Source organism: Micromys minutus, assembly GCF_963924665.1.
Source record: "Micromys minutus genome assembly, chromosome: 21".
In the NCBI taxonomy this organism is placed as follows: domain Eukaryota; kingdom Metazoa; phylum Chordata; class Mammalia; order Rodentia; family Muridae; genus Micromys; species Micromys minutus.
Window position 1 is genome coordinate 12669243 of NC_137956.1, and position 13288 is coordinate 12682530.

A 13288-nucleotide genomic window follows, 5' to 3' on the forward strand; every position below is an offset into this window, starting at 1 on the left:
AATGGATTCTCAGGCCATCTGCCACCAGGAACCCTCAGAGATCCAGGAACACAGGCCAAGTACAACGAAGAGGCGAGAACCAATCACTGACAACAAGACCACATGTAAACACAGACAACAAGATGGCAAGAGGAAAGTGAAAGGACATACCCCAGGGAACCCAAGACAACGTGGCAACACCAGAACCCAGCTCCACTATTACAGCAAACAGCAGAATGCCAAACACTCCAGAAAAAGAAGACTCAGACCCAAAATCATACCTCAAGATGGTGGCAGAGATCTTTAAACAAGAATGGGAGGAAAAGCATAAAGAATTAGAAACTTTTAAAGAAGAAACAAGAAAAACACCCAAAGAACTCAAAGAACTAGAGGAAAACAGAACCAAAGAGATGAAGGAATGGAACAAGGAATTTAAAATGGAAAAGGACTTAATAAAGAAAACACTAAAAGAAACAACTCTAGAGGTAGAAAAGCTAAAAAAGAAATCAGGAGTCAGAGTCACAGATGCAAGCATTTTCATCACACTACAAGAGATGGAAGAGCTAATCTCAGGGATGTAATACAAAATCTCCAAACTATTCCACAAAATGGAATCAGATAGAACACTACCTAATTCATTTTTTGAGGTCATAATAACCATCATTCCTAAACCACACAAAGACCCTACAAGGAAAGAGAACTTCAGACCAATCTCACATATGAACGCTGATGCAAAAATACACAACAAAATCCTTGCAAACCGAATCCAAGAAGACATCAAAACGATCATTCACCATGATCAAGTAGGCTTCATCCCTGGGATGCAGGGATGGTTTAATATATGGAAATCCATCAATGTAATCCACCATGTAAATAAACTCAAAGAAAAAAACAACATGGCCATCTCACTAGATGCTGAGAAAGCATTAGACAAAATTCAACACCCCTTCATGTTAAAAGTCTTGGAAAGAACAGGAATCTAAGGCCCATACCTAAACATAATAAATAAACGCAATATACAGCAAACCAACAGCCAACATCAAACTTAATGGTGGGAAACTTGAAGCAATCAAACTAAAATCAGGGACTCGACAAGGCTGCCCACTCTCCCCCTACCTATTCAACATAGTACTGGAAGTCCTGGTAGGAGCAATTAGACAGCAAAAGAAAATCAAAGGGATAAAAACTGGAAAGGAAGAAGTAAAAAAATCACTATTTTCAGATAACAAGATAGTATAAGTAAGTGACACCAAAAATTCCACCAGAGAACTTCTACAGCTGATAAACAAGTTCAGCAATGTGGCTGGATATAAAGTGAACTCAAACAAATCAGTAGCCTTCCTCTACTCAAAGAACAAAAAAGCAGAGAAAGAAATTAGGAAAAAGATACCCTTCACAATAGTCACAAACAATATGAAATACCTTGGTGTGACTCTAACTAAGGAAGTGAAGGACCGGTATTACAAGAACTTCAAATCTCTAAAGAAGGAAATTGAAGAAGATCTCAGAAAATAGAAAGATCTCCCATGCTCATGGATTGGAAGGATCAACATTATAAAAATGGCCATCTGACCAAAAACAATCTACAGATTCAATGCAATCCCCATCAAAATTCCAGCCCAATTCTTCATAGAGTTGGAAAGAGAAATGTGCAATTTCATCTGGAATAACAAAAGACCTAGAATAGTGAAATCCATCCTCAACTACAAGAAAACATCTGTGGGAATCACCATCCCTGACCTCAAGCTATATTACAAGGCAATTGTGCTAAAAACTGCATGGTACTGGTACAGAGATAGGCACATGGATCAATGGAATAGAATAGAAGATCCAGAAATGAGCCCTCATATATATGGTCACCTGATTTTTGACCGAGGAGCTGTAAACATTCAATGGAAAAAGGACAGCCTATTCAACAAGTGGTGTTGGTCCAACTAACACTCAGCACGCAGAAGAATGAAAGTAGACCCTTTCTTATCTCCTTGTACAAAGATCAAGTGCAAGTGGATCAAAGATCTTCACATTAAACCAGGTACACTGAAACTATTAGAAGAGAAAGTAGGGAAAACTTTAGGACACATAGAGACAGGAGAAAATTTCAAGAACAGAACACCAGTGACTCGAGCTGTAAGGTCAAAGATTGACAAATGGTACTTAATGAGATTGCAAAGTTTCTGTAAGGCTAAGGACACTGTCAAAAAACCAAAACAGCAACCAACAGAGTGGGAAAAGCTCTTTACCAACCCCACATCAGATAGAGGCCTAATATCCAAGGCATACAAAGAACTGAACAAGCTAGACACTAGAGAACCAAACAACCCTATTAAAGAATGGGGTACAGAGCTAAACAAAAAGTTTTCAATTGAGGAATAACGAATGGCTGAGAAACATCTAAGGAAGTGCTCAACATTATCAGCCATCAGGGAAATGCAAATCAAAACTACCCTGAGATTCCACCTCACACCAGTCAGATTTGCCAAGTAAAAAATTCAGATAACAGCAGATGCCGGCAAGGATGTGGAGAAAGAAGAACACTTCTCCACTGTTGGTGGGGTTGTAAACTGGTACAACCACTCTGGAAATCAGTCTGGCAATTCCTTAACAAATTGGACATAATACTACTGGAAGACCCAGTTATTCTACTTCTGGGCATATACCCCAGGGAAGCTCCAACATACAACAAATACACATGTACCACAATGTTCATAGCAGCTCTATCTATAATAGCCAGAAGCTGGAAAGAACCCAGATATCCTTCAGTAGATGAATGGATACAAAAATTGTGGTACATTTACACAATGGCGTACTACTCAGCCATCAGAAACAATGACTGAAAAACGTTCTTAAGAAAATAGATTTTGATTTGTCTTGAAATATCTTCGTCTCTCCATCGATGGTGATTGATAGTTTTGCTGGGTATAGCAGCTTGGGCTGACACTTGTGCTCTCTTAAGGAGTGCATGATGTCTGTCCAGACTCTTCTAGCTTTCATAGTCTCTGTTGAGAAATCGGGTGTGAGTCTGATTGGTCTGCCTTTATATGTTACCTGACCTTTTTCCCTTACTGCTTTTAGTAATCTTTCTTTACTTTGGGCGCTTGATGTTTTTACTATTATGTGTGGGGAGGTATTTCTTTTCTGGTCCAACCTATTTGGAGTTCTGAAGGCTTCTTTTATGCTCGTGGTCATCTCATTCTTGAGGGTAGGGAAGTTTTCTTCTATGATTTTGTTGAAGATATTTACTGTGCCCCTTAGTTGATACTCTTCTCCCTCTTCTATTCCTATTATCCTTAGGTTCGGTCTTCTCATTGTGTCTTGGATTTCCTGGACATTTTGGGTGAGGAGCTTTTTGTTTTTTGCATCTTCTCTGGCTGTTTTGTCTATGTTTGCAATGTTGTCTTCTGCCCCCGAGATTCTCTCTTCGATTTCTTGTAATCTATTAAAAATGCTTGTTTCTGTGACTCCTGATTTTTTTTTTTTTTTTTTTTTTTTTTTTTTTTTTTTGGTGTTCTGACTCTAGGATTATCTCTTTTAGTGTTTTCTTTATTGTGTCAATCTCTGTTTTAATTTCCCTCTTCCATTCCTTTATTTCTTTGGTTCTGTTTTCCTCTAGTTCTTTGAGTTCTTTGAGTGTTTTTCTTGTTTCTTCTTTAAAAGCTTCTGAATCTTTTTGCTTTTCCTCCCTTTCTTGTTTAAGTAACTCTATCAGCGTCTTGAGGCATGATTTCAGGTCTGTGTCTTCTTTTTCTGGAGTGTTTGGAGTTCCGATGTTTGCTGTTATGGGAGAGCTGGGCTCTGGTGTTGCTAGATTGTCTTGGTTCCCTTGGGATATACTCTTTCTCTTTCCTCTTGCCATTTTGTTGTCAGTGATATGTTCTTACCTTTTCCTTGTATCTGGTCTGTGTCCCTGGTTCTCCACTGGTTGAGGTGTCAGATGGGTCAAGCCCTGTTTTATGCCTCAGAGTCATTGGGTGTGAGCAGAAGTTCCAACGTTCTGTTTCTGTTTGCTGGATCAGGCACGGCAGGGCAGGGCAAGGCAGGGGGTGTACTTTCCTGGTGTACTCCACAGAGATCTTTCTGCTCCCCTGCAGCCCAGGTCTCCCACCCACCAGTTTCTCAGCCTCTAAGAGCCTCCGTTCCCGGTGGCAGATGGGCCAGGCTCTTCTCTACATCCAGAAGTCACCTCCAGGTGGAAACAGAAGTTCTAATTTTCTGTTCCCAATCGCTGGATCAGGCAGGGCGGGGCAGGGCAAGTTACCGTGTGTACTTTCTGTGTGCACTCCGCAGAGATCTCTCTGCTCCCCTGCAGTCTTGGTCTCCCACTCACCAGTTGCTCAGCCTCTATGAGCCACCATTCAGCCTGGAAAGTAGGCCAGGCTCCGCTCTGCATCTGGAAGTCGCCTCCGGGTGGAGACAGAAGTTCTAATTTTCTGTTCCCAATCGCAGTTGCTCAGCCTCTATGAGCCTCCATTCTGCCTGGCAGGTAGGCCAGGCGCCGCTCTGCGTCCGGAAGTCGCTTCCGGGTGGAGACAGAAGTTCTAATTTTCTGTTCCCAATCGCAGTTGCTCAGCCTCTATGAGCCGCCATTCTGCCTGGCAGGTAGGCCAGGCGCCGCTCTGCGTCCGGCCCATCTGACCACAAACCCAGCACTACAACGAATTATAGGTGGAAAACCCAATACAATGAGGGAAAATACAGCCTAGTAAGAACAAGAAAACTCCTAAACAAGAAAACTAAAAGAAGAAAAAAACACAGACACAACTCAACCCAAAAAAGCAATAATAGCAGGAAACGGAAACAACTATTCCTTGATATCTATTAACATAAATGGTCTCAACTCCCCAATAAAGAGACATAGACTATCAGACTGGATACATAAACAAAATCCAGCCTTTTGCTGCATACAGGAAACTCATCTCAGAGAAAAAGACAGACACTATCTCAGAGTAAAAGGGTGGGAAAAAAACTTCCAAGCAAACAGCTCCAAGAAGCAAGCTGGAGTGGCTATTCTAATATCGAATAAAGTAAATTTCCAAACAAAAGTTACCAAAAAAGATAAGGAAGAACACTTTTTACTCATTACCGGGGAAATCTGTCAGGAGGAACTCTCAATCCTTAACATATATGCTCCAAATAAAAAATCACCCACATTCACAAAAAAAACCCTACTAAAGCTCAAAAAATACATTTCACCCCACACAATAATAGTGGGAGACTTTAATACCCCACTCTCACCAATGGACAGATCAGGGAAACAGAAACTGAACAAGGACACTGCAAAACTAGCAGAGACTTTGAACCAACTAGAATTAATAGATATATACAGAACATACTATCCCAAAGTAAAGAATTCACCTTCTTCTCATCACCCCATGGCACCTTCTCGAAAATTGACCACATAATTGTACACAAAACGAGCCTCCATAGATATAAGAAGATTGAAATACTCCCATGCATCCTCTCAGATCACCATGGTCTACGGCTGGTCTTTAACAACAACAAAGACAACAAAAAGCCCACACACACATGGAAACTAAACAATGCTCTGTTAAAGGATAGCAGGGTCAAAGAAGAAATAAAGAAAGAAATTAAGGATTTTCTAGAATTCAACGAAAACAAAAACACAACATACCCAAACCTATGGGATGCAATGAAAGCACTTTTGAGAGGAAAACTCATAGCCCTAAGTGCTTCCAAAAAGAAACTGGAGAGAGCTCACATCAGCAACCTGACAGCACAGCTAAAAGCCCTAGAACAAAAGGAAGCAGATATACCTAAAAAGAGTAGACGGCAAGAAATAATCAAAATTAGGGCAGAAATAGACCAAATAGAAACAAAAAGAACCATTGAAAAAATCAACAAAACCAAGAGTTGGTTCTTTGAGAAAATCAACAAGATTGATAAACCCCTAGCCAGACTAACTAGAGGGCAAAGAGAGAGTATCCAAATTAACAAAATCTGAAAGGAATGTGGGGACATAACAACTGAAACTGAGGAAATTCAAGAAATCATCAGATCCTACTACAAAAACTTATACTCCACAAAATTGGAAAATCTGGAGGAAATGGATGAATTCCTAGACAGATACAAGGTCCCAAAGTTAAACCAGGACCAAGTAAACCATCTAAATAACCCTATAACACCTAAAGAAATAGAAGAAGTCATCAAAAGCCTCCCAACCAAAAAAAGCCCAGGTCCAGACGGGTTCAGTGCAGAATTTTATCAGACTTTTATTGAGGATATAACGCCAATACTCGCCGAACTATTCCAAAAGATAGAATCAGATGGAATATTACCCAACTTATTTTTTGAGGCTACAATAACCCTCGTACCTAAACCACACAAAGACCCTACAAGGAAAGAGAACTTCAGACCAATCTCACTTATGAACATTGATGCAAAAATACTCAACAAAATCCTTGCAAACCGAATCCAAGAACACATCAAAACCATCATTCATCATGACCAAGTAGGCTTCATCCCTGGGATGCAGGGATGGTTTAACATAAGGAAATCCATCAACGTAATCCACCATATAAACAAACTCAATGACCAAAATCACATGGTCATCTCACTAGACTCTGAGAAAGCATTCGACAAAATCCAACACCACTTCATGTTAAAAGTCCTGGAAAGAACAGGAATCCAGGGCTCATACTTAAACATAATAAACGCAATATACAGCAAACCAACAGCCAACATCAAACCTAATGGCGAGAAACCTAATGGCGAGAAACTTGAAGCAATCCCACTAAAATCAGGGACTCGACAAGGCTGCCCACTCTCCCCCTACCTATTCAACATAGTACTGGAAGTCCTGGCTGGAGCAATTAGACAGCAAAAGGAGATCAAGGGGATACAAATCGGAAAGGAAGAGATAAAAACATCACTCTTTGCCGATGACATGTTAGTGTACTTGAGTGACCCCAAAAATTCCACCAGAGAACTCCTACAGCTGATAAACAAGTTCAGCAAAGTGGCTGGATACAAAATTAACTCAAACAAATCAGTAGCCTTCCTGTACTCAAAGGACAAACATGTGGAGAAAGAAATTAGGGAAAACGTACCCTTCACAATCGTTACAAAAACTATGAAATACCTTGGTGTGACTCTAACTAAGCAAGTGAAGGAACTGTATGACAAGAACTTCAAACCTCTAAAGAAAGAAATTGAGGAGGATCTCAGAAAATGGAAAGATCTCTCATGCTCATGGATTGGAAAAATCAACATCTTATAAATGGCCATCCTACCAAAAGCAATCTACAGATTCAATGCAATCCCTATCAAAATTCCAACCCAGTTCTTCATAGAATTGGAAAGATCAATGTGCAATTTCATATGGAATAACAAAAGACCTAGAATAGCGAAATCTATCCTCAACAACAAAAAAACATCTGCGGGAATCACTATCCCTGACCTCAAGCTATATTACAAGGCAATTGTGCTGAAAACTGCATGGTACTGGTACAGAAATAGTCATGTGGATCAATGGAATAGAATAGAAGATCCAGAAATGAGCCCTCATGTATATGGTCACCTGATTTTTGACAAAGGAGCAGTAAACATTCAATGGAAAAAGGACAGCCTATTCAACAAATGGTGCTGGTCCAAATGGCACTCAGCATGCAAAAGAATGAAAATAGACCCTTTCTTATCTCCTTGTACAAAGCTCAAGTGTAAGTGGATCAAAGATCTCCACATTAAACCAGATACACTGAAACTATTAGATGAGAAAGTAGGGAAAACCTTAGAACACATAGGTACAGGAGAAAATTTCCTGAACAAAACACCAATGGCTCAAGCTCTAAGGTCAAAGATTAACAAATGGGACTTAATGAGATTGCAAAGTTTCTGTAAGGCTAAAGACATCGTCAAGAAACCAAAACGGCAACCAACAGAATGGGAAAAGATCTTTACCAACACCACATCAGATAGAGGCCTTATATCCAAGGTGTACAAGGAACTCAAAAAGCTAGACACCAGAGAATCAAATAACCCTATTAAAAAATGGGGTACAGAGCTAAACAAATCATTTTCAGTTGAGGAACACCGAATGGCCGAAAAACATCTGAGGAAGTGCTCGACATCCTTAGCCATCAGGGAAATGCAAATCAAAACAACCCTGAGATTCCACCTCACACCAGTCAGATTGGCCAAGATCCAAAACTCAGATGACAGCAGATGCTGGCGAGGCTGCAGAGAAAGAGGAACACTTCTCCACTCTTGGTGGGGTTGCAAACTAATACAACCACTCTGGAAATCTGTCTGGCGATACCTCAGAAAATTGGATATAGTACTACCTGAAGACCCAGCTATTCCACTTCTGGGCATATACCCCAGAGACCCTTTAATACACAGCCAAGATATATGCACCACAATGTTCATAGCGGCACTATTTATAATAGCCAAAAGCTGGAAGGAACCCAGATGTCCTTCAGAAGATGAATGGATACAAAAATTGTGGTACATGTACACAATGGAATACTACTCAGCCACCAGAAACAATGACTTAACCAAATTCTTAAGAAAATGGCTGCATCTAGAGAATATCATCCTGAGTGAGATAACCCAGTCACAAAAGAACAGACATAATATGTAGTCACTGATAGTCGGATGCTAACCCCAGAGGCTTGCACTCCCCCAGAAACAACTCACAGATGGTATGAAGTCCAAGAAATAAAGAAAACAAAAAATATACATATATTTACAAACAAGGAGACTTTGACTATTTCCATGTTGCGTTTTGTTTTGCATGTACTTTATGCTTATTGTAACTATTAGGTTTTCAATGCATACTGTCAAGACCTTGAAAAAAATCAAGTACTGACCAAAAAAAATATATTCACATGGTTTTATGTGAAAAATTATTTTAATGTCTGAAAAAACAGTACTGACAAAAAAGTATAATTTTAAGCAAAAAATGTTTAAAATCAGTACATTTATCTTTGTTTTGTAAAATAAAGTCGTTTAAAAAAAAAGAATTGCCTCGTAGTCTTGTATATTTGACTCATTCCTAGAGGCACTACATTAGAAGGAGTAAGAAGTATGGCCTTGTTGGAAGAAGCATATAGTGGTCTTTGAGATTTCAAAGTACAAGATAGGCCCACTCATTCTTTCTTCCTGTTGCTTGTTGATCTGAATGTAGATGTCTCAACTACTTCTCAAACACTGTCTATCTCCCAGAAATTCAAGGATATAGATATAGAAAGATAGATAGATAGATAGATAGATTGATAGATAGATAGATAGATAGATAGATAGATAGGTAGGTAGGTAGGTAGGTAGGTAGGTAGGTAGGTAGGTAGATAGATAGATAGATAGATAGATAGACAGACAGACAGACAGACAGACAGACAGACAGACAGACAGATAGATAGATAGATAGATAGAAAAAAAAAGAAAATGGATGCATCTAGAGAATATCATCCTGAGTGAGATAACCCAGTCACAAAAGAAAAGTATACTTTTATGCAAAAATGCTTAAAATTTGTACATTTATCTTTGTTTTTTAAAATAAAGTTGTTAAAAAAATAAGTAATAAAAATACATTGTTAAACTATAGTCGGAAGTCATGTTTAACATAAATAGCATCCTGTAACATAATCAAATTAATTTCATAAATTTATTTTTTATTGTCACTTGTTCTTATTTTAAACTATTTTCTAATCTGTCCACCTCAAAAACGTATTTCTGGAGCTCAAGAGTTGACTCAGCAGTTAAGAGTGTGTACTGATCTTACAGAAGACCCAAGTTTGGTCCCTAGTACCCAAGTCAGATTGCTCATAGTCACCTATAGTTATAGCTCTGGGGCATCCAATCTCTTTCTAGACTCCACTGGGCACTGTGTTTATGTGTACATTCCTACACAGAGATGCTCACACATATACATAATTAAATTAAAAAGTGTCTAAAATAATGTATACATAATTAAATTAAAAAGAATGTCTAAAATAATATGTTCCTTAGCATGCCCCAAAATTCTATTACATCATTGATGTCTTTCCTTCTAATGTGCCATAAATTTCATGAACTTTCCTTTTCATTCATATGCAAATCCAGCAGTTGAATAAGAGTAAAGATGGTTTATGAAGTCCTTATTTGGATCTAGAGATAAATTTAAAATGCTATTTTTGAAAATACACCTTTTCATAATTTCTATTTGTAATTTAAGTAAAATTTACTTTTTTGCAAATTATTTGGAATTGCAAGTTATAAAAAGCTCTATGTCACATTTTGTACCTATTATAAATTTTAATGCTGCAATCAGATTTGAACACAGAATTTGAGTCAGTAGAATTTAATGAAAATGCTTTAAACAATATCTAGAATTTTATAAAAGGTCTATTAAATTATTGCTCATGTGGCTGTTATAAATGACTAGGAACTATATATGAATTTGAGACATAGAAATGAGCATACACTTAAGAAGTTTATAAAAATTTACATCAGAAACACAAATGTGAAAAACGAGGTAAGTGGGATCATTGGGTCACGGAGGATGCATGGTGTAAATGGTCTAATCTAAACACCTTTTCTTTTTCCATTAGTAACAGTGTCACATAGGACTTTGCTTTTGTTTTTTATAATAACAAACAATCAAACATGGGGCTTTTATATCCTAAAAGGTGCTCTCTACTGAGCTGTGTTTACAGCCATGGAAAGGCACAATAGAAAATAGCTACATCTGGTGTCCACAAAGTGGTGAGCCAGCAAACTGTGATCCTTGGAAATCTAGTCAGTTGCTATTTAGAAAAGTCAGCACTTACATATTTATTTATATTTTTTCCTTACAATAGACCAGAAAGTATGTAATGAAAATTCTACAGTTACTGTGGTAAATTTAAATTAATTTAAATAGTTTACATAAACTATAGGCAGCCATTTTCTGAATTTTTTATATTTTGTAAATACATATGTGAAATGATAATTTCAATAATGTTCAGAAATGATAGCATAAATTCATGTAAAATGCATATATGTTTACCAATATAAAATGTAATAGATAAAATGTAATAATGTAATAGATAAACATAAATAATTTGATAATAATATAGTTAGGTATTTTATTGTGGTAATAAGTTCTCTTCAAATGCTAGGAATGATAATGAGAGTTTTATTTTTATTTTATCACTTCATCATGGAGGAAGCCATTTGAGGATCAGCATTCAACTGTCTTAGCTCGTGATACCAACTGCAGTGTGCTGACATGTCTGCTCCATACCTTTCTTTCTGCAGTGGACTGTATCATTGCAACTGTGTGCATCTTTCCTTATTGAACCTCAGATGTTAAGCCTAACAAAATTCGAGAAATTACATTACACAGAAATAATATACACAATTATGTATATATTCATATGTATAGCATAAAGATGAATATATATGATCTGATGAATAAATGATGGAATCTGAGGTAGCAGAAATAGTATCTCGTCTAAATCCTTCAATGGTAACTAGATCAGGAGATCAAGGCAATTGGCTCAAAGCCCTGCAAATGATCACAAAAGTGCTAGAGTATATATGGAGAAAAATAAACTCAAATAAAGTAGGGTTTTTTTCTTTTCCTTTTTCTTTTTTTTCAATTTAAATATTTTTTTAAAAATTTTGTTAGATACTTTCTGTATTCATATTTGAAATGTTATCCCCTTTGCCAACCCTGTTCCCACCCCACCTCTATGTGTCTTCACAAAGGTGCACTAGCTCCCAATCACCCTCTGCACCTTGGTATTCCTCTACATTGGCCCTCTCTAGACCAAAGGCAACTACTCAAATTGATGCCAGACACTGTTGTTCTCAGCTGCATATGCAACTGGAGCCATAGGCCACTCAATGTGTGCTCAATTGTTGGTGTTCTAGTCCATGGGAGCTGTGTAGGATTTGGTTGGTCAACCATGTTGTTCTTCCCTTGAGGCCGCAACCCTCTTTACCTCTATCATCCCTCCCCTCCAACACCCTCACTAGGGTTCCCATGCTCAGTAAGCTGCAAGCACGCTCAACTGCATGACTCTGGAAGAGCCCTTGAGGAGGCACCCCTATCTGGTTCCTGTCAGCAAGTACCTCTCAGCATCAGCTATACTGCTTGGGCCCCTTGGCTGCACATGGGGTGGATTGCCCAGCTAGGCAGCCCCTGAACAATCCCCTCTTCAGTCTCTGCTCTTCCACTTAATCCTGTACCTTCTCCTGTGCAATTTGCAAATTCATCTGGAATAACAAAAAAACTAGAATAGTGAAATCTATTCTCAAGAAGAAAAACAACTCTGAGGGAATCACCATCCCTGACCTCAAGCAATGTATATATGCAAAGCAATTGTGATAAAAACCGCATGGTACTTGTATAAAGAAAAACAGGTAGATCAATGGAACACTTATGGTCATTTGATCTTTGACAAAGGAGCTAAAGACATTCAATGGAAAAAGGACAGCCTCTTAAACAAACAGTGTTGGTTCAACTGGCAGCCAGCATGCAGAGGAATGCAAATTGAATCTTTCTTATCTCCTTGTACAAACCTCAAGTGTAGGTGGATCAAAGATCTCAACATAAAACTATGTACACTGAAACTATTAGAAGAAAAAGTGGTGAAGAGCTGAGAACACATAGGTACAGGTAAAAATTTTCTAAACAGAACACCAATGGCCTATCCTCTAAATACAGAATCGATAAATGGAACCTCATGAAACTTCAAATTTTTGTAAGGCTAGCGACACTGTTTAGAAAACAAAATGGCAGCCAACCAATCTTTACCAATCCCATAGATTGGTAAATGATCTTTACCAATCTGATACAGGTCTAATATCCAATAATACAAAGAACTCAAGAAGTTAGACCTCAGAGAATCAAAAATCCTATTAAAAATGGGGTTCAGAGCTCAACAATTCTTAACTGAAGAATATCGATTGGCTCAGAAGCACCTAAGAAAATGTTTGACATCCCTAGTAATCAGGGAAATGCAAATCAAAACAACCCTGAGATTCCACCTCACGCCAGTCAGAATGGCTAAGATCAAAAACTCAGATGACAGCTGATGCTGACAAGGATGTAGAGAAAGAGGAACACTTCTCCACTGTTGGTGGGTTTATAAGCTGGTACAACCACTCTGGAAATCAGTCTTTCAGTTCCTCAGAAAATTTGACATAGTACCTGAGACCCAGCTATTTCACTCCTGGGCATATACCCAAAAGATGCTCCAACATATCATAGGGTCACATGCTCCACCATGTTCATAGCAGCCTGATTTATAATAACCAGAGGCTGGAAAGAACCCAGCCACTTTGCTGAGGTTCTTTATCAGATGTAAAAGTTCTCTGGTGAAATTTT